This window comes from Acipenser ruthenus, chromosome 20 (genome assembly GCF_902713425.1).
Source record: "Acipenser ruthenus chromosome 20, fAciRut3.2 maternal haplotype, whole genome shotgun sequence".
NCBI classification, from domain to species: Eukaryota; Metazoa; Chordata; class Actinopteri; order Acipenseriformes; family Acipenseridae; genus Acipenser; species Acipenser ruthenus.
Window position 1 is genome coordinate 13,986,323 of NC_081208.1, and position 26,140 is coordinate 14,012,462.

At 45.9% G+C, this 26,140-nt stretch overlaps 1 pseudogene; it reads left to right on the forward strand.

Moving 5' to 3' along the window:
• The window catches only part of LOC131698950 (uncharacterized), a 33,654-nt pseudogene extending 11,020 nt beyond the window's left edge, over positions 1 to 22,634 (forward strand).
• Positions 22,635 to 26,140: the final 3,506 nt, after the last annotated feature.

The window sequence follows — 26,140 nt, forward strand, 5'->3', positions numbered from 1 at the left end:
TCAAATCTTTCTTGTATGGTTTCCTAATTGTATACTATTGCTGCAAACATGTTGAAGCCCATTTAGTATAATTTTCTTTCCTATTATGTATAGCCTTGTGGGAGGGTGGTGGGCAACTCACTGACACCAGGAGACAGTATTTTATTAGAAACGCCGCTCAGGCGCACTGATTTATTGCGTCCAGGAGGTGGCGTTGTTGTCCGTGGACTGGATACTGGCGACAGTAACCAGCACCACGGCTTGTACCACAACAGGTGCTCGTAAATAATAATGAAAACCAAAGGCGAAAGAAAAAGGGAAAATAAATCACAGTAATAAACCTACAAACAAAAGTTCCGCTTACGCAGTGCCCTCACTGCCGCTAAGCCGGTCAGCACGAGCCTCCGTCCTACGCTCGCTTGCTTTACACTGGGATGGCCGGAGTTCCCCCATATAACTAAACCCGTCCCCTTGGGTGTGTAGCTATGTATTTTGATTTCTCGTTTAATTATTTTCAGGCCGGCTGTTATCCTCAGCCAGACTTGCCTCGTTTTCCTCCTTTATAACACCTGACGTCTGCGGTCAGGGTCACGGTGTGTTCCCCAATCCGGCCACCCGAGTGCACCTAAAGCACCGTTCTTAAGGGCCGAGCAATCTCCCAAGGCCCACCTCTCAGCCACTCAGAGAGAGGGAAAGCACACACACACCCTCTTCCCCACCTCTCCGTGTCATCGCCATGACTGACAGGCGGATCATAGGAGACTGCTGCCCTCTACCTGCAGCAATACGCATGTGCCAGATAATCAGTCCAGGTCTCCCCTGCTACAAGCCTATATTTATATCATATAGATCTTAAAATACTTAATATACGTAATATAATACGTAATATAATTTTGAGGCTCCAATATGATATTTTCATTTTTCAGATCTGGCAATACTGACCCTAACTCTGCATTCCCATCTCATCCCCTCCATGCAAAGTGCTCCCTAACAGTGTTGCCAGACCTAAAAAATGAAAATATCATATTGGAGCCTCACAATTATTGTATGTCATTAAAAATGATCGTGCATCCCCAAATTTTGTTCTCTATATCTGTTTTTATAAATGATTGCAAACGTCAGGGGAAATTTTAGATATATACAGCTCTGGAAAAAATTAAGAGACCACTGCAAAATTATCAGTTTCTCTGGTTTTACTATTTATAGGTATGTGTTTGGGTAAAATGAACATTTTTGTTTTATTCTATAAACTACTGACAACATTTCTCCCAAATTCCAAATAAAAATATTGTCATTTAGAGCATTTATTTGCAGAAAATGACAACTGGTCAAAATAACAAAAAAGATGCAGTGTTGTCAGACCTCAAATAATGCAAATAAGTTCATATTCATTTTTAAACAACACAATACTAATGTTTTAACTTAGGAAGAGTTCAGAAATCAATATTTGGTGGAATAACCCTGATTTTCAATCACAGCTTTCATGCGTCTTGGCATGCTCTCCACCAGTCTTTCACATTGATGTTGGGTGACTTTATGCCACTCCTGGCGCAAAAATTCAAGCAGCTCGGCTTTGTTTGATGGTTTGTGACCATCCATCTTCTTCTTGATCACATTCCAGAGGTTTTCAATGGAGTTTAGGTCTGGAGATTGGGCTGGCCATGACAGGGTCTTGATCTGGTGGTCCTCCATCCACACCTTGATTGACCTGGCTGTGTGGCATGGAGCATTGTCCTGCTGGAAAAACCAATCCTCAGGAACAGAGTTGGGGAACATTGTCAGAGCAGAAAGAAGCAAGTTTTCTTCCAGGACAACCTTGTACTTGGCTTGATTCATGCGTCCTTCACAAAGACAAATCTGCCCGATTCCAGCCTTGCTGAAGCACCCCCAGGTCATCACCGATCCTCCACCACATTTCACAGTGGGTGCGAGACACTGTGGCTTGTAGGCCTCTCCAGGTCTCCGTCTAACCATTAGACGACCAGGTGTTGGGCAAAGCTGAAAATTGGACTCACCAGAGAAGATGACCTTACTCCAGTCCTCTACGGTCCAATCCTTATGGTCTTTTGCAAACCTCAGCCTGGCTCTTCTTTGCTTCTCATTGATGAAGGACTTTTTTTCTAGCTTTGCACGACTTCAGCCCTGCCCCTAGGAGCCTGTTTCGAACCGTCCTCGCCGTGCACTTCACCCCAGCTGCCGTTTGCCATTCTTTTTGTAGGTTACTTGATGTCATCCTACGGTTGCTGAGCGACATTCGAATGAGTTGGCGGTCATCCCGGTCAGTGGAAAGTCGTTTTCGCCCTCTGCCGGTCTGTAGCTTTGTTGTCCCCAATGTGTGCTGCTTGACCTTGTTCTTATGAACCGCCGTCTTTGAAATTTTAAGGATGGAAGCAACCCGACGCTCACTGTATCCCTCTGCCAGTAAAGCCAGAATTGAACCCTTCTTTTCCTCACTCAAAACTTTCCTTTTCAACTCTTTGGGCATGGTCAATAGTTATTTTTTGATCCCAATTACTTTTGAGGTACTACTAGCACTGTTTTGCCATCCAGCTGGTCCTATTGCAAGAGGATAGTGATGACCACAGGAGTGTTTTTTATACTTTTCCTCGTTAAATAAGATTTGGTTCAGGTGATCCACTAATCAGTACCTCATTCAGTAGAATGAGGTGTGCCTGTGCTGGAATTCAACAGACACTGGAATGGAATGGCTGCCATACATGTAGAGATGCTGATTTAAGAAAAATTTGCAGTGGGCTCTTAATTTTTTCCAGAGCTGTATATATATATATATATATATATATATATATATATATATATATATATATCAAAATGACATTTGAATCAACAAACTCTTTATAAAAGCTATGGTTTGATTTTTTATGTGTATTTTTTATATATTTTATACAAATACTTTGATACCATAGTTTATAAAGTAAAATGTACGTAATTTGTGGCATTCATTTTGTAGCCTGTTTGATTTCTAAATAGAAAGAAAAAGTGAAACAGACCCACATTGGTTTTATATATTGATTATCACTGCCATGGTTTCACAAATCCTTCTAATTTTTAGCTGTGTGCACGATTGATCAGACCAGACTTTGAGGGGATCTGACATGTACAGAATGTCTGCACAATCCTGCCCGGACGAGTCCACACCTTCCTTATAGTCATCAGGCTCTTAACCGTACCAGTACCTGAAAGAGATGAGGAGCAATGCCAGTCAGTATCACACAATGTCAGTAGAAAATGACCAGGTTGTTGGTTGCTGTATCCTTTTAATCCTCAGCAGTGATTTCAGAATGAGATTGAAGCTCTTACTTTGCCTTGTCATTGAGAGGAGTGCCGTCCACCCAGAGCCAGACTCCTTCAGTAACAGCATCAGTCAGGCCAATCCAGTAGCAATTCCCAGGATGGGCTTTAGCTGCATTCAATAAGAATCTCTAAACAGAAAATACTCCTATCAGTTGTAGTGGAGATCCACCAGTCAGCTGCACCTAGTGGAAATATAAGAGCACTCCCCCTTTTGAAGAAAGAGCAAACCTTCCTTTAAATGAAAGCAAGAGGGGTGAGTAGCTTTCAGCTGATTATACGAGAGCCTGTCTGTGGCAGTGGGGGTTTCATAAAGCTCACATTGTCTTGTGTTCATGATGTCAGTGTGTCAACTCAGTGTTCTCTGCAGGATTGAAGGAGGGCAGGGTTTGGGTGGGAGGGCACTATTGTGTACCGGAGGGGCAACACCCCGGGGTTATTTGTTACACTCAAAACACAAACAACTGTATGAACAGGGTTTTCTTTTATACACATCAAAATGTTCTGCAATAAATTGCTGTCAAACGGTTTCCTGCAGGTCAGGTGTGATCTGATTCAGTTGAAATGTTTGCTGATAGACCAGTGACAACCACAGACTCTAAATGCACACCCCGGGATTGAAGGGGCAGGGCGCCAGTGCTTCTCAAACTGGGGTACAGGGACCCCGGGAGGTCCACAGAGGTGAGCCAGGGGCTCCCCAGAAAATTCACTTTCACTGCTGATGTGACAGACAGGCCTTGTGGTACTGAGATACAGAACAATATCATGTAACAGTGTTATTTTTTTTCTATTCTTTTTTACACTAAATAGTTTGTTTTTTTGATTAAGCCACATATTACGGTTTATTTCAATTTTATTAGATGTTTGTGTTTCTCTTTGTTTGTTTTGTAATATTTTATAATTGAGCACCGTTTTGTTTCTTTATTGTACACGTGTGGAGTGAATATGAATGCCTAAGACATTAGTGACAAACAGTCCGATTGGGAGAGGATTGCCAAGTGAGTGCAATCAGGAAACTCCCAATCAAAATGCCCCCTCGAAACTGAAATGATCTCCGGGAGATTTAAAAACTGCAGAATAGGGTTAGAGAACAGGCTGCTGTGACCTGCGCTTCGTCTCTCCCTGTGTATTATAAGATCAAGCCTCTGTGATCCCCTGAAGTGAGCAGAACACTTGAGCTGTCTGGGGTTGTGGAGATGAAAGGCTGAGGTGCTGTGTCCAGACAGATTGTAGAGGGCAAACAGAGATTATTTCTGCCTACAGTGCTGCTTCAGGGGGTGGATCAGGTTAGGGCGAGGCTGGCTTAAAGAAAGTAGTGTTGGCTGTTATTAAATAGCTACTAATTTAATAATGAGGAGTTTGCACAGGTTAATGATATAGGTTTTAATTATTTTTTTTAATCATCATGTTCGGCGCTTATTTTAATAGTTTTAATATATTTATAGTTGGCCTGTTAATAGTGTTAATGTATTTATGGAGTGTTATTAATTAGCCATAACTTTGTAAGTTAGATACCTTGGGGTCGTGCTGGTGCTGCCACTAATTGGGGGGGTGGGAGGGGGGGGGGGGGGGTGTCAGGTTGCTGGCCTGTCTTTGTAGCCATAGTCAGGTAAAATTGGTTAATTCAATACAGACCAGGTAAAAGCATAGTGATCTTAAGGGGCCCCCACTTACAAGTAAGTGGGAGTTAGTGGTGCTGCAGCGGCTCACTAGGATTCGTTGTATTATTAGTCCCAGATTTCCCCCAGAAGAATACTGCATCCCCCCTCCCCTCCAACTAGTACTGGGACAGATCAGTAAATGGGGAGGGTTGCTTTATTTGTCCTCCTGTTTAATCTCATCACTCAGAGCCCTTGCTTGCTTCCTTCAATATTCTCCATGTTCCATGAATACAGAACTAGGGGTGGGGCAGTGTTGACTGGACTGACAGCCAAGACTGATACCCCATTGAGTACCCCAGCCCCAGTCAATGCTGTGCTCTTCAAACCAGTCAAACCTGACCCGTCTGGATCGAGAGAGAGATATGCAGTAGATAGGTGAATGCTGTCTCTCTCTCTCCCTTCCCTGCCGGTACAATCTGTTAATGATAATAATGATGGGATTGTATAGAATTCACAACTTAACCTTTGAAGAGCCTTCTTTGAGAGGACAGTATTTATCCAAGAGTGATGATTTCACAGAAAGCTCAGTATTGTTCTTTTTCAATTCTGAATTTTCTTTTTGGAGTGTGTTTTTCTCATCTAGTAGCTGGCTCTGATTTTGTAAGAGCCTGCTATAGTTACTCTGCAGCTCAGAATGAGTTTCATTGAGCCTGCTATAGTTACTCTGCAGATTAGAATGAGATCCAGAGAGCTTGCTATACTTACTCTGCAGCTCAGAATGAGTTTCACTGAGCCTGTTATTGTGCTGCAGCTGATTCAGTAATGATGAATCATTTGTGGACGGGCTGGTGTATTTCTCAGTGTCTTTAGCTCTGAAAACTGAGAAAAACAAATGGACAAGCGTGAATTAGTTTTGTTCAGTCCAATGCACTGAACCAGCTTGATGTGTGCATGTTTAAAGCTGATTAATCAGTTCAGTAAATCTGACTGAAATGCAGTGATATTCGCTGTCCATGCTTCACATACTGGTCATGGGAAACTTGTATCTGAATGCTCTTTGCACAAGTCCATTTATGTGAATATAAGTTTGATATTTATGACACTTTCCTTGAAGAAGCTAAAATCAGTTTAGAAGAGTTTCATGGACTTTGAAATGTATTTAATCAACCAAACTTTATTTAATTAATTAACTTGGAAAAAACTTTTAATCAGTTGTTTGTGAAATGGCACCATTGTGAGGTGATGATTAAGTCAGAGAATACCACACGAGCGATTTGAAACCCTGCTAACAAACAGCAGTGTTTGAATACTCACGATAGACAGCGAGGGAGATGATGGCAGCCAGTAAGAGACAGCACAGGATGAGGAAGACCAGTGCAGGCTGTCTGTATGAAGAGGCTTTGCCAGCAGCACTCACAGGCGGGGTGGGGTCTGAGGAGAGAGAACATAGCTCAGGATACAGTACACAGTATACTAAAGAAACTTTCTGGAGTTATAACTTCAAACACTCAGTCACAAGATACAATGCGGTATAGAAAAGACTTCATGAAATCCTTGCCAGTCTCACAGCAGAAATCCATGTTTGTTTCTGTAGGACAAATATATTTTTCAGATAGTGATGTGCCAATGCAGTTGTCACTAAAGAAGTGAGATGACATGGGCATGTGACAGCATAGCAGCGAGACAGAGACTCAGAAGCTGCAGTTTGAGCGCCAAAGCGCACATTTAATTAACAAAATAAAACCAAAATACAAATAGGAACAAATACAGGCACACGGTTTTAACAAAACACAAAAACTGTTCAGGCTGGGCAGAGCCTTCACTGACCTGATAAACAAAATTCTCACCAAACTCCCTCCTTCTCAAATGGGGTCCTGGGCTGTCCTTTTATGTGTTGTGGCTGCTCCCAATTATTATTATTATTCTAATTATTATTATTTATTTCTTAGCAGACGCCCTTATCCAGGGCAACTTACAGTCGTAAACAAAAATACATTTCAAGAATCACAGTACAAGTAATAATACAATTAAGAGCAAGATAAATACAATGACTTTGGTTCTAGCAAGTACATGTATGACAAAACACGATTCAGTAACGGAGCAGATAACAGTGTCAGTGATAGTTACATCAGGATAAAATTTAAATGCAGTAAAATAGGGGGCAGATAAGAGCAAGTAAAGCGCATTTAAGGAAGAGTGATAAGTGTCCAGAGGGAAAAAAAAGAGGAGTTCTACAGGTGCTGTCTGAAGAGGTGAGTCTTGAGGAGGCGCCGGAAGGTGGCCAGGGACTGGGCAGTCCTGACATCTGTAGGATGGTCATTCCACCACTGCGGGGCGAGGGAGGAGAAGGAGTGGGCTCTGGAGGCAAGGGAGCATAGAGGAGGTAGAGCCAGTCTTCTAGTGCAGGAGGAGTGGAGAGGTCGAATGGGGGTGTAGGGAGAGATGAGGGTCTGGAGGTAGCTGAGTGCAGTCTGGTCAAGGCATCTGTAGGCTAGTACAAGAGTCTTGAACTGGATGCGAGTGGTGATTGGGAGCCAGTGGAGTGAGCAGAGGAGTGGAGTTGCATGGGAGAAGCGAGGCAGAGAGAACACCAGGCGAGCAGCGGAGTTCAGGATGAGCAGGAGTGGACGGGTGGCGGACGCAGGGAGGCCAGCCAATTAACACCAATCATTCTATTTGGGAACAGGAATTAACCCCATCCCTGCCAACCACCACCAAAGCACCACACTATTTATAGGCAGAGCTCTTGCTCTGCCACAGGGCAGCATTGCTATTTTAATATCATTGTCCCACCCACTGTGCTGTTAGAGGCTGGGAGCTCAGAGCTTCTGCAAAAGCAATGTCAAACTTGAGGAGCTCTTTAAAACAGTCCAGCACTGCGAGCCCTGTGCACAAAGCTGCAGCTCAGGAGCTAGTTAATAGGTGTTTCAACAGAGTGTGTGGATAAATACAGCAAGGCTGTTCTGCTGTTGTTTTAAAAGGAAACTTGATTCACAGTATGTGTTCACTAGATTGCACTCTCTACAATACAGATACTCTGCTGATCCAGTCTGTGTGGGTAAAGGGAACCTGGCAGCTAGAACTGGAGAGCTGGCCCTGAATTCAGGTCAAAGCACCTTAACACCCAGACTAAAGGGAATAAACCATGGCTGAGTATTGACAATAAGAAGCACTGAATGATTCCAGATATCATGAAAAGGTAAGGGAGAATATAATGTAACATGATGACACTGACAGCAGTGCTATTCATGGGCTCACCCGCTGTGCGGCTGGGGTCTGTCTGCTGCTGCTGCTGGGAGCTTGGAGCTTCTGCAAACTTCACTGTAGCATAGGTGACATCGTCTTCCCTTCCTGGGAGTGAAGACAAACAAAACACAGGAGAAGTGAACATCTGATCTGACCATTTTACTAGCGGAGCATCAGATAGTAGGCTCTTATTAACAATGCTTTAAAATCAAGTTCAACTTAAAGCAGTGCTAAACAAGGCTTTATCAAATCCATTCCCTTACATCTTACTGGCTTTAAATTATTACTGCCCAGCCTTTAAAGGAGAGCTAACCAAGGCTCTGTTGTCTTACCCAGGGGTGAAATTCTCAACAGAAAAGTGCAGGTACTCATATGCACAGCAGGTACACAATGCATTTATGAATACAAAATAAGCCTTAAAAATAACTTAAATATAATTAATGTTCCACGTTTCCGCTTTATTCCGAGTTTTACCGGAAAATTACAGGATTTTTTTTTTTTTTAACAGGACGTCGGTTTGTTCTGATTTATACCCGATTTTTGTCTATTATTCAATATTATCCTGGTACTATTTGATAGAAAATACACAATAATTTGATTAAAATGCTGTTTTGACTCTGACATTGTAATAAGCAGCACTACACTATATCCTAGGATGTTTAGACGTCAGAGGATCAAATAACATTCAAACGTGGTTCTCTGTCACTTCACAAACACACTCTCACCTGATTATGTTGGCCTATCAAAGTCTGATTATTGTGGCAATTGCTGGGTGTGGTAACTATTGACTTGATCGAAAATGAAATTGGAATACATGAAAATATAATATTTTGAGTGGATGAGGAATGAGGAGAAAATGTAAATCAGTTTATGAATATTCAAAAGAAAACGAATGTTTAAAAGTATGCAAAAAGCAAAAATATCAGAAGCGGGTCAGATGAGGTGTTGAGGTACATGTTCACGATGACAATAAAAGAACATACTGAAAAATAAACGACACATTAAAATAAAACAATAAAGTGAACTGAGAGACAAGCAATCAGTTTATGAAGATTTTACACGCGCTTTAATAAAAAGTGAGCGCAGAATGAATCTTAATGAGTTTGTCAGAGCCGCGCTGTGCTTTGCTGGACAGCCACTGTTTGTTGCAGACTGCAGAGAGGTGTGTATTGGTGACTTCGGCCAACTGTACTGAACACTGCCAATCTTAATCGTAAACATTTGACAGTAAATGATGATGCTTTGGTAAACTTATGGAAGGCATTGATGGAAAATGTCCAGTGTGAATTTTGATGCTTCTCCCGATGGCTTGCACCGCCCAGTGGTTTCCGCCCATTTGATTTGTAGCATTGTATTACTCTTTTTGTGTGTTTTCTTGCTAGGATTTACGACCTTTCTTTCTAGTGGACATGAGCAGTACTTCTAGTGTCTGGCTACAACAGTCATTGTATTTTGTCAAATTTTTTTTAAATATTTTTGTTAATAAAATCAATTTTTGTACTTTTAATACCTGTCTCCTTGGTGTTCATATAATTGAAGGGATTTGAGTGGGGAACCTAACCTTAACCTTTTTGGAGTTAACATTTGCGATTAAACCGATTGGTTTAATTAGTATTTTGATATTGGTATATCGGGGTTCCTCTTGCTCCTGATAAATTTAAGAAGTGGCGTAGTCGAACCTTACTGTTGCAATAGTAACTAAGTTGCCCCGCGCCACATTTGGCGCAGTCGGCAGGATCGAGCTAAGACAGATTTTTGTACGCCCTTTGGGTCATTCGAGTTTAATCGAATGCCCTTTGGGTTGTGCAATGCCCCTGGCACTTTTCAACGGCTCATGGAACGTATCTTTGGTTAAAAGTTTCCATTCTTTGCTACTGTACTCTACTGTGCAGGAACATCTGCAGCGATTGGAGTTGGTGTTAAGCAGACTCCAGCATCAAGGGTTGAAGGTGAAGCTCTCAAAGTGCCATTTCTTCCAGAAAGAGGTAAAATACTTGAGACATGTTGTCTCGGAAGCAGGAGTAGCAACCGATCCAGAAAAAAATTGCTGTTGTCAAAGGGTGGCATTGTCCTACAGCTGTCAAAGAGTTGTGCTCCTTCCTCGGGTTTGCCAGTTACTACCGGCGACTCGTGGATGGGTTTGCAAAGTTAGCGGCACCACTCCATCAATTGGTGGCGGGGCAAAGAAGGGAACAAAAGCAGCCCTGTACAGTATTTGTTTGTTTTATTTTAGAACAGGGTCCCCCTCCGGCCGTGTTATTTTGTGTTTGTTTGTTTGTTTATTTATTTATTGTGTTTTAGGACGGCAAAGTGCCGCATATATTATTATTTATGTATTTGTGACGGCGTAGCCGTGGATTAGAAAACTCGTGCAGAAGGTGGCCATCTCCCGAATTAATTAGGTGATTTAATTTGTTGCTAATTGGGAGATGGTCACCTGTATAAAAAGTCTGCAGCTCTCCAGCTCGTGGTGGTGTAGTAGGAGCGAGAGCAACGAGGGAGAGGGAGAGGGAGAGGGAGAGGAAGAAAAAAAAAAGCTTTAAGTTTAAGAATAGGTCCAGGAACAGTGACGGCTACAGCTCAGCCTGACCTGGACCAGTTATTGTATTTCTTTTTTGTGTTTGTGACTTGTTTTTTTGTTTTTAAACTAGAAACTGCGGTCGGAAGAGGTCAGGAGACCAGCTCCCCCTATTGCAGTGAGGCAGGACGCCCACCAGAGGGCGCTGCTGGCCATGAAGAGGGGGAAGGTCAGGAGACCAGCTCCCCCAGCCGCACTTTCGCGGTGGAGATCGTGTGGTCGGAGCCCCACGGAGGGGATCTGCCGGTCATGAAGAAGGGGGGGAGGGGGGACGGTCAGGAGACCAGCTCCCCCAGCCGCACTTTCGCAGCAGGAGATCGTGTGGCCGGATGCCTACCAGAGGGCGCTGCCAGCCACGAAGAAGGGGGGGGGGGGTCAGGAGACCAGCTCCCCCAGCCGCACTTTCGCGGCAGGAGATCGTGTGGCCGGATGCCTACCAGAGGGCGCTGCCGGCCACGAAGAAGGGGGGGGGGAAGGTCAGGAGACCAGGTTCCCCAGCCGCACTTTCGCGGCAGGATATGGCGTGGCTGAAGCCCCGGAAGAGGGAGCTGATAGCCACGAAGAAGTGGAGGACATTCCACCATGGCCACCCCCCAGAAACACCTTGCTTCTCCCTCTTCCAGGACTTTGAGCGAGACTCTTGGGGGTTTTAAGGGGGGAGGTGGCCATTGAGGCCATGTGTGCTTTGCACAGGAGGGGATATATGTGACGAAGTGCCCGCCCCTGTGTGTATTTTCTGTTATATGTTACGTGTTGTGTGTAAATGTTGGTGTATTGTAGTTGGTACACAGGATAAACGGGTCTGTGTTTCACGTGTTATTTAAAATGTATAATTGTATTTAGGCACGGGATTGCACATCACATCACGTGCAGATAAAATGTGTATAATGTGTGTCACGGGATTGCACTTAATTAATTCACATGCAGTTGTACCGAGATTCCAGTTGAATGATTGACTAGCAATCGAGTCTCGGTACAACTGCATAAAAACAGCGTTTTTTCACTCATTCGGGGTTGGGTGTTCGGTGAGTAGAGAACGGGATAAAGAGAAGGAGAAAAGAGCTAAAGTTAAAGTAAAGCAAATTGATAAGTGTTCTTACTCACCGTGTTTGTCTGTTCGTGCGTGTCTGTTTACTGTTTAGTCCGTTTTGTTTATATATTTATTTTGGTGTAAGTGCCGTGTCCTGTGTTTTTTGTTTGATACCACCGTTTATTTTCTGTTCTGTTTATTTATTAAATGCTGAGCGAAAGCATTCGCTCAGCTTCACCAAACTCCACATCTCTCTCTGTTTATTTTCCTGTTTCTGGTCTGACGCCACCCACTCCGGCCGTCTTTGTGACACAGCCATAATGGCCTGGGCGCAGTGTTGGCACAGGAGCACCAAGGCCAGCTCCGGCCTATGGCTTATGCAAGTCGGGGCCTGAGACCGACTGAACGCAATATGGAGAATTATAGTTCTATGAAACAGGAGTTTCTGACTCTTAAATGGCACAAATACAGGCACACGGTTTTAACAAACACAAAAACTGTTCAGGCTGGGCAGAGCCTTCACTGAACTGATAAACAAAAAACTCACCAAACTCCCTCCTTCTCAAATGGGGTCCTGGGCTGTCCTTTTATGTGTTGTGGCTGATCCCAATTAACACCAATCATTCTATTTGGGAACAGGAATTAACCCCATCCCTGCCAACCACCACCAAAGCACCACACTATTTATAGGCAGAGCTCTTGCTCTGCCACAGGGCAGCATTGCTATTTTAATATCATTGTCCCACCCACTGTGCTGTTAGAGGCTGGGAGCTCAGAGCTTCTGCAAAAGCAATGTCAAACTTGAGGAGCTCTTTAAAACAGTCCAGCACTGCGAGCCCTGTGCACAAAGCTGCAGCTCAGGAGCTAGTTAACAGGTGTTTCAACAGGGTGTGTGGATAAATACAGCAAGGCTGTTCTGCTGTTGTTTTAAAAGGAAACTTGATTCACAGTATGTGTTTACTAGATTGCACTCTCTACAATACAGACACTCTGCTGATCCAGTCTGTGTGGGTAAAGGGAACCTGGCAGCTAGAACTGAAGAGCTGGCCCTGAATTCAGGTCAAAGCACCTTAACACCCAGACTAAAGGGAATAAACCATGGCTGAGTATTGACAATAAGAAGCACTGAATGTTTCCAGATATCATGAAAAGTTAAGGGAGAATATAATGTAACATGATGACACTGACAGCAGTGCTATTCATGGGCTCACCCGCTGTGCGGCTGGGGTCTGTCTGCTGCTGCTGCTGGGAGCTTGGAGCTTCTGCAAACTTCACTGTAGCATAGGTAACATTGTCTTCCCTTCCTGGGAGTGAAGACAAACAAAACACAGGAGAAGTGAACATCTGATCTGACCATTTTATTAGCGGAGCATCAGATAGTAGGCTCTTATTAACAATGCTTTAAAATCAAGTTCATCTTAAAGCAGCGCTAAACAAGGCTTTATCAAATTCATTCCCTTAACTCTTACTGGCTTTAAATTATTACTGCCCAGCCTTAAAGGAGAGCTAACCAAGGATCCATTGTCTTACCCAGCTGGGCGTGGTAACTACTGACTTGTTCGAAAACGAAATTGTAATACATGAAAATATAATATTTTGAGTGGATGAGGAATGAGGAGAAAATGTAAATCAGTTTATGAATATTCAAAAGAAAACGAATGTTTAAAAGTATGCAAAAAGCAAAAATATCAGAAGCGGGTCAGATGAGGTGTTGAGGTACATGTTCACGATGACAATAAAAGAACATACTGAAAAATAAACGACACATTAAAATAAAACAATAAAGTGAACTGAGAGACAAGCAATCAGTTTATGAAGCTTTTACACATGCTTTAATAAAAAGAGAGTGCAGAATGACTGTTAATGAGTTTGTCAGAGCCATGCTGTGCTTTGCTGGACAGCCACTGTTTGTTGCAGACTGCAGAGAGGTATGTATTGGTGACTTCGTGCGACTGTACTGAACACTGCCAATCTTAATCGTAAACATTTGACAGTAAATGATGATGCTTTGGTAAACTTATGGAATGCATTGATGGAAATGTCCAGTGTGATTTTTGGCGCGTCTCCCGATGGCTTGTACTGCCCAGTGGTTTCAATATGGGTCAGAATAGTGGACAAAAATTCAAAGGGCATAATAATAGGACCATGCTATAGACCGCTAAACTCAGACGCTGAGCAAAATAATCTGTTCTACAATGACATTCGAAATGCGTGTTGAAAAGGAGAAGCCATACAAATTGGGGATTTCAACTTCCCCGTATAAAATGGGAGAACCCGGTGGGGAGCACGACGGACGCAATTGAAATGGTGGAAATGACAAATGACTGCTTCCTAACACAATTTGTCAAGGCACCGAATAGAGGGGAGGCATGCCTTGATTTAGTCTTTTCAAATAACAAAGACAGAATAACTAAAACAGAGGTCAGAGAGCCATTGGCAAACTCAGACTACAACATGGTCTCATTTGAAGTATTTTTTAAAACCCTGTGGCAGCCTGGCTGGGCGGTGACGTCAGACAGAAGCAGGGACGGGAAAAATACTGACATCAGGCAAGTACTGCAGTTAAAGGCGGCGTTTGCCGTTTTTATTAAGCAAAAATAAAATAAAAGGTTTTAACAAAAAGAAACTTGCTCACAGAGCGAAATAAAACAGTTAAACAAAAACAAGTCACGAACACAAAATAAATAAAACTACACAGGTCAGGCTGGGCAACAGCCTTCACTGTTCCTGTATGTTTTCTTTTTAAATTTAGTTTTTTCTCTCTCCTCGCTCATATCGCTCCTCTCGTACACCCACCCGGAGTGCAGAGAGCTGCAGGCTTTTATGCAGGTGACCATCTCCCGATTAGCAACAAAATTAATCACTTAATTAATTCGGGAGATGGCCACCTTCTGCACAAGTTTATTCATTATTTATGGCAGAGGACGAGCACCAATCTCGCAAGAGCACGTTTTAAAAATAAACAAAACCGCAGTGTTTCGGCATCATATTTACATACAATAATAAATACAAAAACAATAACAAAACATACGGCGCTTCGCCGTCATATAAATACATAAATAAATACAAAATAACACAGGGGCAGAGGGGGAACCCCATTCTGAAAATAAAAACAAATCAATGTACAGGGCTCTCTACCGCCCTGCTACAAAACCCAAAGGTAATGACTAAAGCTAAGGTTTACAATTTTAGAAAAGCAAACTATGAAGGTAAGAAACAGAGACTAACAGAAGTAGATTGGAGTAAAATAGAGAAAACATCCACAGAAAAAGGATGGCTGTTTTTTAAAAATGTAGTACTAGAGGCTCAAAACAATTACATCCCAAAAGTAGACAAATCTAAATCTAAAACAAAATGGCCAAAATGGTTCAATAGATCAATTTAAAAAAAATTCAACAAAAAAAGGCACTTTACAGAGAGTTTAAAAGGGTCCAAAAACAAAGTACACAGAAAGAGTACTTGGAACTGCAAACACAAGTCAAAAAGTTAGAAAGGCAAAGAAAGAGAGAGAAATCAATATTGCTAAGGGGGCTAAAACCAATTCCAAAATGTTTTTCCAATATTATAACAGCAAGAGAACATTCAAAGAGGAGGTTAAATGTCTAAGAGACACAAATGGCAAAATCATAGATGAAGAAAAAAATAGCAAATATATTAAATGATTACTTTTCACAGGTTTTTACAAAGGACACGGACAACATGTCCCACATGTCGACCTGTTCCTATCCAATTTTAAATAACTATAGCATAACAGAGGCAGAAGTGTTAAAGGGACTAGGAGCTCTTAAAAAAAACAAATCCCCTGGGCCGGATAAGATCCTCCCAATAGTACTCAAAGAAATGAAAGAAGTTATTTACAAACCGCTAACCAAGATCATGCAACAGTCTCTTGACACAGGGGTTGTCCCGACAGACTGGAAAATTGCAAACGTAATACCGATCCACAAAAAGGGAGAAAAAACCGAACCAGGTAACTACAGACCAATAAGCCTGACTTCTATTAAATGTAAACTTATGGAAACTATATTAAGATCTAAAATGGAAAATTACCTATATGGTAACAATATCCTGGGAGACAGTCAGCATGGTTTTAGAAAAGTGAGATCGTGTCTAACTAACCTCCTTTATTTTTTTGAGGATGCAACATTGACAATTGCTAATTGCAAAGCATACAACATGGTTTATTTAGATTTCCAGAAAGCTTTTGACAAAGTCCCACATAAAAGATTAATTCTCAAACTGAACAAACTGCAGTAGGGATTCAAGGAAATGCATGCACATGGATTAGGGGGTGGTTAACATGTAGAAAACAGAAAATAGTGATTAGACGAGAAACCTCAAAATGGAGCGAGGTAACCAGTGGTGTACCACAGGGATCAGTATTAGGTCCTCTGCTATTCCTAATCTACATTAATGATTTAGATTCTGGTATAGTAAGCAAACTTGTTAAATTTGCAGATGACACAAAAATAGGAGGAGTGGCAAACACTGTTGCAGCAGCAAAGGTCATGCAAAATGATCTAGACAGCATTCAGAACTGGGCAGACACAAGGCAAATGACATTTAATAGAGAAAAGTGTAAAGTATTGCATGCAGGCAATAAAAATGTGCATTATAAATATCATATGGGAGATACTGAAATTGAAGAAGGGAACTATCAAAAAGACCTAGGAGTTTATATTGACTCAGAAATGCCTTCATCTAGACAATGTGGGGAAGCTATAAAAAAGGCCAACAAGATGCTCGGATATATTGTGAGAAGTGTTGAATTTAAATCAAGGGAAGTAATGCTAAAACTTTACAATGCATTAGTAAGACCTCACCTTGAATATTGTGTTCACTGAGCTTGGGCATTCCAGGACCAACTGCCCCTGGTACCCCCTCGGACAGCTACCCCAACTATGCCCCATCTGCGGAGGTGAGCACTACGTGGCCCGCTGCCCTGTCCATCAGGAGCAGGTGTCGCCTCAGTCTCCACAACCAGCAGGGGGAGGTAGACTGCTGCTCCCACCGCCCCAACAACAGCGGCCACAACAGCAACCACAGCAGCTGAACAAGAGGTGGTGGTCCAGGGTGCCAACTAAGTTTGGACCCCCGGACTGGGCAGCTGAACAGGAGCAGTGGAGGAAGGAGGGGGCTCCTATGTGCGGAGCCTGTGGCGAGTTTGGGCACGTCAGGGAAGACTGCCCTTACGGGGACCCCCAGTTTGAAGAGGCGTGGAACCAGGGTCTGGTGGGGGACGCTGCAGAGTGGTTCTGGGCAGTGGACCAGACCCGGTCATCTCCAGCACCCAAGAGTGAGGAGCCCGAACGTCCTGCGCCTGATAGGGAGGAGCCCGAACGTCCTGCGCCTGAAAGGGAGGAGCCCGAACGTCCTGTGCCTGAAAGGGAGGAGCCCGAACATCCTGCACCCAAGAGGGGGGAGTCGGTGCGTCCACAGCCCAAGAGGGGGGAGTCGGTGCGTCCACAGCCCAGGTACCTGCCAGCAGAGGGAGAGTTCCTGCTGGTTCCACCTCCACCTCCGTGGGAGGACTGCATGTCGCTTCCACCTCCGCCAGCAGAGGGAGAGTTCCTGCTGGTTCCGCCTCCACCTCCGTGGGAGGACTGTGTGTCGCTCCCACCTCCGCCAGCAGAGGGTGAGTGCCTGCTGGTTCCGCATCCATCGCCGCCACCAGCAGAGGGAGCATGCCTGCTGGTTCCGCCACCAGCAGAAGGAGCATGCCTGCTGGTTTCACCGCTGCCTCCTTCGCAGCCAGAAGGGGAGGAGCAGGAGCTGCCTCCTTCGCAGCCAGAAGGGGAGGAGCAGGAGCTGCTTCCACCACCACCCGAGGGAGAGCAGCAGGAGCTGCCTCTTTCTTCACCACCACCACCACCCGAGGGAGAGGAGCAGGAGCTGCCTCTCCCTTCACGACAGGATGGACCGAAACAGAAGGTTGGCGGTCCGCAGCTGCCCTTGCACAGGCTGCTAAAACGAGCAAGGGGGAAAATCGCTGGGTCGCAGCGGCTGAGAAGAGGGCCAAACCTAGCCCCAACGCTGGTCCTGGCTCCCCTCCTGCAATCGCCTCCTGAGGGTCCGCTGCCGCCGTCGCCTCCTGAGGGTCCGCTGCCGCCGTCGCCTCTTGAGGGACCGCTGCCGCCCTGTCGTGCATCGCCTGGGGATGCCAGCCTCGCTTCGCCCAAGGATGCTCGCCACGCTTCGCCCAAGGATGTCTGTCTGGCATCGCCTGGGGTTGCCAGCCGCTCCGCATCGCCTGGGGTTGCCAGCCGCTCTGCATCGCCTGGGGTTGCCAGCCGCTCCGCATCGCCTAGGGTTGCCAGCCGCTCCGCATCGCCTGGGGTTGCCAGCCGCTCCGCATCGCCTAGGGCTGCCTGCTCCGCATCGCCTGGGGTTGCCAGCTGCTCCGCATCGCCTGAGGTTGCCAGCCGCTCCGCATCGCCTGGGGTGGCCTGTTCCGCATCGCCTGGGGCTGCAGTTTGCTCCACACAGGGTGCAGGGTGCGAGGGAGAAGTGGAGCTCCCGCTGCTGCCTCTATGGCCAGGGGCTCCCCTCCCAAGTCCACTGCTGCTGCCGTCGCCTCCCGAGGGTCCGCTGCTGCTGCCGTCGCCTCCCGAGGGGGCGCTGCCGTCGCCTGGGGTCGCCAGGGATCCTGCGTTGCCTGGGGTCGTCGAGGGTCCTGCGTCGCCTGGGGTCGCCAGGGGTCCTGCTTCGCCTGGGGTCACTACACTATGGCCGGAGCCCCACGGAGGGGAACGGACGGCCATGAAGAAAGGGGGAGAGGTCAGGAGACCAGCTCCCCCAGCCGCACTTTCGCGGTCGGAGATCATGTGGTCGGAGCCCCACGGAGGGGAACTGCCGGCCATGAAGAAGGGGGGGGAGGTCAGGAGACCAGCTCCCCCAGCTGCACTTTCGCGGCAGGAAACACTGTGTCCAGAGCCCCACGGAGGGGAGCTGCCGGCCATGAAGAAGGGGGGGGCGGTCAGGAGACCAGCTCCCCCAGCCACACTTTCGCGGCAGGATAGTGTATGGCGGGAGCCCCTGAAGAGGGAGCTGCCGGCCACGGAAAATTGGGGGGTGCCGGACCTCCCACCATGGCCACCCCCATGGACACTGTGCTTCCCCCCTCTTCCGGGACTTTGAGACTGAGGGGGGAGGTGGCCGTTGGGGCCATGTGTGCATTGCACAAGGGGGGGGGGATATGTAACAGGGTGAGGTGCCCTGTACATTGTTTGTTTACTTTTAGATCGGGGTCCCCCTCTGCCCCTGTGTTATTTTGTATTATTATTATGATTTATTATTGTATTTGTCGGCGAGCGCCGTGTTATTGTTTTGTTTATTTTTAAAACGTGTCCTGGCAGAGGCGAGATCGGTGCTCGTCCTCTGCCAGGAGTAATAATTAATAAACCCGTGCAGATTGTGGCCGAGGGGTAATAGGATGATTTACTAATTAGTTAAACCCCTCGGCCATGATATAAAAAGCCTGCAGCTCTCGGCACTGGGGGTGGGTGTTTGGAGCGAGAGGAGAGAACGGGAGGAGAGAAACAAAACGAAAGTAAAAGTAAAAGGATCAGTGACAGCTATTTGCCCAGCCTGACCTTTGTTTATATATTTTGGGTTCGTGATTTGTTTTTGTTTACCCTTTTATTTTGCTCGGTGAGCACAGTGCTTTTTGCTTAAATATTTATTTATTTTTTTGGTTGCTTTAAATAAAACGGCGCCCGCGCCACTGCACCATACCTTTTGTTTTGTTGTGCCTTCTTCTGGTCTGACGTCACCCACTCAGCCATTCCTGTCACACCGGCCATTCCAAGGCCACCCCCTCCCCTAAAGCATAACCACCCACCCTCGAGTCCACATAGTTCCACCTTCTCCCGATCCTTCGGGTGGGCTTGAGGATGGGTGGATTCCTCCGGCGCTTCAGGGTAGGGACCATAATCCGGCGAGGAGGGACCCAAACGGCTTGCCAGGGGCGACCGACGCGTAGGCCGGTACCCTGGACGGTGCAGCGACAGGCAGAGGTGTGAGCCATGGGACCGGCGCAGCGACCTCTGAGACTCCAGGGGGAACACAGCGGGAGGAAGAGGGAACGCCAGTGATGTCACACGACCGCGTCGTGACGTCTGAGGTTTCAGGGGGAGCGGAGCAAGGGACCAGGTGAGCAACTGTGCCTGGTGGTGCTCCGACCTGGGAACTAGGTCGAGCACAGGGAGGTCCATGCATTCTGGCAGGGTGTCCACGAGCACGGGGCAAGGGACCGTACCCACCAGCGCCGGACTGCTTTGCTGGGGTGGAGGTCGGGGCTGTGGTGGAGCTGGGCACTTTAGCTCCTCTTCCTCATACAGCTGCAGCTCCTGCTGCAGCTCGGGCAGCTCCTCCCCCTCTGGCTCGGGCGGCGGCAGCTCCTCTTCCACAGACAGCTGCAGCTCCTGCTGCAGCTCGGGCACTGCCGGTTTTCTCTCCGGAGCAGGCAGCTCCGGTTCCAGAGCTTGCAACTCTGGCTCTGGCTCTGGTACAAGTGACTCTCGCTGGAGTGCCGGCCACACCAACTTCTGTAGCACCAGCTCCAGCTGTGACACGGGGAACTCCTGTTCCCATGTGGGCAACCCCCACTCTTGCTTCCACTGCTGGGTGCACTCGCTCTGCTTGCGGGTTGCCTCCTGCATCTCCGCCGTGGACTTTTCTAAAGTCCTGATGAGCTCTGCAATGTCCATGATTCTTAACTGTGCTGGTCTGTAGGGCTGAGTACCGCTGCCACCATATGTAAACGAGCCTTTGTCCCTTTAAAATACCGACCGGACAGAGATGGAGGGTTTGAAAGCGCTCTTGCGCTAATGTTTAATTAAGAACCAATGAACAAAACAAAAACAAAACACAAAATACCCACAAACAAAATAAATACCTAGCTCTGTACGAGCACTAACTAACACACCGGAACACCCTGACTACACGTGGGACAGCTAGGCTGTTTCCCCACTAAAAATACACAAAAACCACACAGGTTGAATACAGAACCTTTTTTTCTTTCTCACGACTGCCAGGACGCAGAGTACAACTTTCTGCCTCCTTCTTCTCAGCAGTCCCGAGCAAACTAACTGCTCTCTTTTTATACCCTGCACCTGGTTCCAATTTAATAATACTCACCAGGTGCAGGGGGTAACTAAGCAATAAAATAATTAACAAAACCAATTAAACAATAAAGCAATACAATCAAACCATTAAACAAAACCACACATTTTACTGCGGGATGATTTCACCCCATCCCCATTGTGCTACAGTTCTTATGTTTCCTCACATTTGATTTGTAGCATTGCTCTTTTTGTGTGTTTTCTTGCTAGGATTTACAACCTCTCTTTCTAGTGGACATAAGCAGTACTACTAGTGTCTGGCTACAACAATCATTGTATTTTGTCATAATTCTTTTTTTAATATTTTTGTTAATAAAATCAATTTTTGTACTGTTAACCCTTTGCAGTCCGTTTATTAAAAGCGTGTCAGGCGAGTCAGGTCCAATTTATTTTCATACGCGCAGTTAATTTTATACGTGCTGTTTAAAAGTATTTTTTTCCTCAGTCAAACAGGTTTAAAAGTCCCTGCATATCAACAAAGCACTCACTAGGCATCTCCAGCCCCGCCCCACCCTTTTGTTCGCTATCGCTTTCACATATGCTAATAAATAAATAAATAATAATAATAACAGTCGTACATACCGATCAATCATCTCCTGATCACTCGTTTTATCACCAAACGCCTCAATAATGCGATCCAAGTCATTATTTTATTACTATACCATATCAAAAAAGCTCTGCAAATGTCCATGATATTCTCTGAGCGCTGATTCAGTTCCAGCCAGCTTGTTTCCTTATGGCCACCATTATCTGATGCCAGGGGCAAGTATGACTATTCATGTGATACGCCCTTTTTTTTTGGTTTGTCTCGGCTCCTGTCGCTCCCACTCAGCCATTGAATGGGTTTCTCTGCTTTTTCCGGAGAAAAAACGACTAGAAACCCGTTTTTTGCGTCTTTTTGATGATGTCGGACAGGGTCCCACATTGGACCGGATAGGAATAATTGCAATGTCGGACCAGGTCCGACATAGGACCGCAAAGGGTTAAGGACTGTTTCTGTCGGTTTGGGGTGCCAGGGCAGCTACACTCAGATCAAGGTCGTAATTTTGAGAGTGCCATAATTCAGCAACTTTGTCGAACCTATGAGATACAGAAGAGCTGCACTACCCCTTACCACTCGCAAGGTAATGGGCAGTGTGAGAGGTTTAACCGCACCTTGCATGATCTCTTGCGCACTTTACCCCCAGAGAAAAAGAGACGCTGGCCGGATTATCTTCCTCAACTCATGTTCGCCTACAATACTACGGAGCATCAGTCTACTGGTAAGAGTCCTTACTATTTGATGTTTGGTCGGGAACCCCAGTTATCGGGAGATTTTCTTTTGAGTTCCCCTCCTACAGAACTGGTGGACGGCAGTACGGAAGAGTGGATTTAGGAACACCAAGACAGACTCCGTACTGCATATGAACAGTTTGAGTTGAAGGCAGCGCAGTCGGGTACATGACAGCAAGGTGAGAGAGTCCCCGTTGCTGGAGGGTCAGCTGGAGGGTCAGCTGGTGTACCAGCGAAATCATGGCATTAGGGGAAGGAACAAGATACAGGATATGTGGAGTTCTGTCCTGTATAGAGTAGTACAACAGCCAGAAGATCGTGGGGCGGTATACAGAATTGTACCCGTAAACCAGGAGGGCCCCTTGCAACATGTCCATGGGACAGAGCTGCAGTTGGCTTTTCATCAAGCCCTTGAAGAGGATCCGCTAGATGTTTTGGAACCAGACCTGGAAGTAGACCTGCCTGGCATCCCTGACCTTACCGAGAGCAGTACTTAAGATCAGGACTCGGTCCTGTTTGTCATTTTAGATCCGCCTAATGATCATAACATTCAGTCTACCCCTATGTATCCAAGAGAGGGACTAGTCGAGACAGAAGAGGTTCCTGAGCCCCCACGACACAGTACCAGGACGACTGCAGGACAACATTCTAAACCCTCAGCAGATGCACTGGGCGCGGAGCAGAGTTGGTTGATTGTGAACCTCAGGTGCCTGATCCGGTGAGATTTGGTTTTAGTAAGTCATTTGAGAATTCATTGTCGGGACGTCGATGCACTAAGGGGGTGGGGGGGGGGGGTGGAATGTAGCGGGTGGGACTAGAATTCTACGCACCTGTAGGTAATTGAGTGATAATTACGGCTAGTCAATGAACAGTCTTGGACTAAATAAAAGCCACTCATGCCAGCTTTGTGGACAAGCTTTTCTTTTGGGTGCGTGTGTTGTTTGTTTCGATTCAGCCGTGACTGGACGTGCATTTCCCCTGTTGTTACTACTACTACTTGGAGCGGGTAAGCTAATTTTGCTTTTTAGTTCCCTTCCCGGTGGTAGTTTAGCCTTGTGAACATATTTTTTAATTGTTTTTTTTGTTTGTAGTTACTGAACAGGACAGATGTGGAATGTTGTGCCTTATATAGCCGCGTCTGCCTGGAGGTAATGTTTGGGAGAAGCAGGACGGTCCCGCAGAGCAATGCTTTTTGCTTCAGTTACATCTGGCATAGCTATGTATGTGTTGCACTGCCTCTGAACAAAGGAGTTGACAAACTTATAAATACAGCGATGAACTGTTGTTTTGTGCACCCCAAACACATTGCCAACTACCCTGTACTCAGCTGAGTAACCCTAACCCTGTACTCAGCTGAGGATACCAGCCTATACAGAGCTATCACCACTCTTTTTTTCCAGTGAAACAGCAGGCCGTACATAATTGAATTCATATTTGGCTGCATATCTTCCTTTACCAGTTGCACTATAATGCTGAATGTTGCCTTGGTGACGCGAAAGGACTCTATCCATTTCAGGTCTGTGAAAGAGTGATGCAGCACAATCTCTTCCCACCAGCAAGATGGACAAGTATGTGTCCAAACCGTCCTTTCGCTAGCCATTGGCATTAGATAACAAGGCATAAGGATTTGCTGGTAGAGGATGTTTGGAGGTTCAAGCTTCCGAAACAAAAGCAAAACATCCACTGTTCCCAATCCAGACAGCCTTGGGAGCATACGTGGAAGATGCGTGGCACAGAGCTTTAGAATCCTAAGTCTCCGCCAACTTTCAGCCATGGTGATCTGCAATACCTGTGTTGGTCAATTTCATTTTATACCTCTCAGTTAATTTTTAATGAATGAGTCGTAAGATAAATTAGTTGAAAACGGACTCGATACTAACGACATGCCACCACGCCAATGACATTTAAAAAACAATTTGGGCAAGAGCAGTAAAACACATTATTAACCAACCAGGCACAAGGTATTTTGCTTTATTACAGCAGCTTAGATTCACTCGGGTACCTGTTCTCTGCACATGGAAACCACATTTTCACAAAATTTCACTAATAATCTTCAAAAACAGCACAAGTACTTTACGCATAGCTAATTTACATATCCACCCCCACCTTTCCCCTTCATTTGCATGACGTTGGGTGAAAAGCCCGGTTTACTCGAGTAAAATAAACTGAGCGAATGGAAACGGAAAAAAACATTTTACATGAGACATTTTTCTCAAGCAAATGTCTTGAGCTAAAATAAATGGCGGACACTAAAGTGAATTTTTGCTGACACAATGCAATAGGGCAGAGATTTGTGACGCATGCCAAAATTAAATCTAATCAGAATGAAAACTTGGCCAGTCAACATGCAGTAATTATACTGACTTTAATGGTGGCCAATAGCAGCTAAGAGACAGAGAAGCAGTATTAGGAAACAGAATGCAAGCAGCATGAACTGTGCTGAATGAAAGCGCATTTGAGAAACATTGCGCTAGTGTGAATGAATGGAATGCAAGCGCGTTGGATGAAAAGCAGATGAAATAAGTCCCGGTACCCAGTACCGCCATTAAAATAAGACCTGGTACGGAGTACTGGTGAGTACCAGCAGAATTTCACCTCTAGTCTTACCACTTATTAGACCGAGCAACATTATCACTGCTCCCCATTAAAGGAGAGCTAACCAGGGCTTTACAAATCCATTCTCTGCAACTCAGTAAGTTAACCTTTGTATATGTATTAGTGAAACATACATTCAATGCATATAGAAACTGAAAATGGATGTGTTTGAGTGGTGTTTATTTTGAATAACCAAAAAAAAAACGATTCCCTTTCAAGTCGAAGACGAACACCAAACATTATGTATGGGATATTCCTGCCCTTGAGGTAGGTATTGCTGAGCTCTCTATACCAGAGCTGCCGAAGGCCCCTTCCTGTGATGACGCACTCGGTCCCGCCCACCGAGGGTACAAAACCGTCACTCACCGGAAGATCTCCCTCTTTTTCCTCCTCAAGACGGTAAGGTAAGACCTCTGTGTTTAGCTGAGTGATAAGAAATAGCCCTCGAGTCAATTCGGGCCAGTTGTTTTTCCCTAGCATTCGTGCTGAAAGCTGGCTTGCCAATTTCCTGGAATCAACGACTCTTGAAAAAAGACAGAGTTCTTTTATCTTTCTGTCTTTCCGTGGCCTCCTCGACTGGTGGTGGTAGCCCGCTCTTTTTTACCTGTCTGTCGTATGTGAGCGACTGTCTGTGCAGTCATCCGCGAATGAGTTGTCTTTTCTTCTTGAGAGTAACACAGTATCCTCCTCGGTGCCAGGCCTGGCCGTATCCCCGCTGTCGAGTGACCCAGCTGCGCTCTCCTCCTCGGGGCTAGGTACTGCCGTATCCCCGTTGTCGAGTGGAGCCGCCAGCCGAACCTGACCGCTGCGGTGAGTCGGTTTGTGTGCATTCGGTGTGCTCTCTCTCTCTCCTTCACTTCTTTCTCATTAGAAATTGTGATATTTTCTAAATAAAACATCAGCTATCGCGGCTTCGGCCTCTGTCCCCCCCATGTACACGCTCCGCGCTGACCAGGTGTGTGTGTTGACCACGCGGTTAGGGTATGCACTTTGCGTAGCGGCCTCTCCGGTGCTGCGGTAGCACGGCGCACGCATTGCCCGTGATTCTATCTCGTTGCGCAAGTGTGCAACGCAGGCTGCGCATTTTCCAACGTCCCAGCGTAGGGCACGATAGCGTAACACGGTACGTGGTGTACGTAGTGCCCCAGTACATAGTGCTTGGTATTCACAGCACACATAGTGCACAGGTACGGTACCCACTGTGCAAGGCGTTTGGAACGCTCAAGGCAGTGCGGTGCACGTTGCGCTTGTTGCGTAAGTACTGCTCTACTAGCGCATAGCTCGTGGTGCTGCACGGTAATACCAGTGCGCACGGAGCTCAGCTCAAGCGCTGCACGCGGTGTACATTGTACACGGTGCAGGCGTAGTTGGTTGTGCACTAGTGCCCATACGCTGCGTAGTACACGGT